This window comes from Psammomys obesus, unplaced genomic scaffold (assembly GCF_907164565.1).
Source record: "Psammomys obesus unplaced genomic scaffold, mPsaObe1.curated_primary_1811, whole genome shotgun sequence".
Taxonomy (NCBI): Eukaryota; Metazoa; Chordata; class Mammalia; order Rodentia; family Muridae; genus Psammomys; species Psammomys obesus.
Window position 1 is genome coordinate 2,627,287 of NW_026596240.1, and position 2,265 is coordinate 2,629,551.

Here is a 2,265-nt window from a genome sequence, read left to right on the forward strand (position 1 = left end):
CACACACACACACACACACACACACACACACACACACACACACACACGCTCGCGCAGAGGGAGAGAGAAAGAGGCAGAGAGACACAGAGAGACACAGAGAGAACTCATCTTGAAGTAAAATAAGGTAATAGGCCAATAATTAGATATTGATTTATTTAATAATTTACTTAAAGCACTGCTCTTACTGGCCTTTGCCAAGCATGACCTCATTTGTTACTTGGACTAGAAAGACCTGGAGAAGTAGCAGAAACAAACGACTGTTGCTTTTAGCTGCCAGGTAAGCATCTGTAGAATCTCCATATCTTAGCCACCCCACCTTGTGGTTTTAGAATCCAAAACAAAAATGCAAACTGGACTATTGTGGATATAAACATGTTTTTGGTTTGGACGCAGGTGCGCAGTGTGGGATGATTCAGATGGTCCACAGCAGCAGACTATTTGCCTCATGCACGCTCTGAGAGGAGCTCTTTGCTAGATGCAGATTGTTTAAATCTGAGGACTCTGGAGAGGGAATAAATGCCAGGGCCCAGAGAGTGGAGGTTGGAGAAAGAACAAGGCTGCTCTTGCTTCTCCCTTGCTGCTCCTGGTTGCTGCTGTGAAACAAGAAGTTGGAGATCTACTGAAATGAGGGTTGGACTGGCTCCAAGGAACCTGATGACCCTAACTAGCAGGAAGCAGCTAAGAAAGAACTGAGACCCCTCTCCCATTAATCCTTTCTTTCTCTGATCTGGTGTTGGGGTGTTGGAAGGGATTGGGGTGGGGCAGGAACAAAAAGATAAGAAATGTAAATAAAAGAGTTTTAAAAAAGTATGCCAATATTGGACCCAGGAACAAAGCCTTTCGGGAGCCACCCTGTCTTTGGTCCATAGGTTGGATATTCATTTACTCACCATTCCATAGGTGATTGTTTCAGAAAGAGTCCCACAATAATCTTTTTGGTTAGCAAAAGGTTGTTCTGATCAGCTTGATGTTGGGATAATTTTGTCAGCTGTATCTGTCTCAAGTTAGAAATGTAATTCTTCTGCTCATCACACAAAAGGCAGATGCCAAAGTCACCAGTTATCATCCTGACTACAGGGATCACTGAAAGCCCACTGGGAAGTTTGAAGTGTTTGTTAGTTTATGGGAAAAGTTTTTAAGCTTATCACTCACCTGCTCCTTGAAGTCTTCACTCAAGCACGTCACCCATGCTGTTAATCTCACTGAACAAGAATAAAAAGCTGGTCCAGCAACTGCTGCTCCCTAAATGTGTGTTCTGAGAGTGTGTTCTGAACACAAGGGACAGACAGGCTTATCTAGATCCCCAAACTGCAAGGCTGGGGTGGGGGTTGGAGGGGTTTTGGTTACCTAGAAATTGGGCAGAAAATACCAAATTTATTTGGCAAAACACTTCATCTTATCAGGGTATCATCAGAGTATAGATAGGGTGTGGAACACATCAAATTTCAGAAAATGGGTCAAGTAAAGCTTAAGTTTTACTGAAAACAGAAATGAAATTATTTTGACCTTGTAATAAAATGGCTTCTAATCATAAGATGGGGTCAGTCTGGCCCATTAACCCCTGAATAGTGACTGGAGGTCCCTACAGGCTTTTCTTCTTTTTCTATTCTCATGTTCCAGTCTGTATTCTCAATGGAAAGGAACCATTTTCCTTCCAAGATGGATTTATTTACACCTTTCTAAGAAGTATTGCACTTTCTCGAAGTAGGAATTCCTTTATTTGAGTTCACCCAGCTTATACTGATTGTAACTTCATTGTATGCTGATTACAAGCTGCCCCAAGGCCCACATTTAATAAGTATTGGTGATGTTCCTTATGTAACCTTTAGTATAATTAGCATGACACTGTGGCTTTCCTTAGTTATATTGTGCTAGGCTAGTCACTATTTTTTTTTTTTCATTCTATTCAACAGTTCTGCAGAATGTATTGTGATTAGTTCTATTTTGCACATGAGGAAAGTATGCTTTAGGAATTAAGTAGGTGCAAGCATGATACATTAACCCACACAGTCTTTCTTTCCCCCATTGGGCTAGGGGACACAAAACATAGGATCATGTTTTTATGTTTCACGAGCATTTTTGGGGTGCCTTATATTGCTCCTTTCAAGCTGCACTATGACCCTTTTCTGAATATGCATATTTATTGGATTGTCTTCTTTGGCTTGTATTAATAAGAGACAGGTGGGCCTAAGAGAACGCAGTGACAATGGCCCAGCAATTCCCCTGTTGAAATGTGAGCGTAGAGTCTTGATAAGTGCATGATTT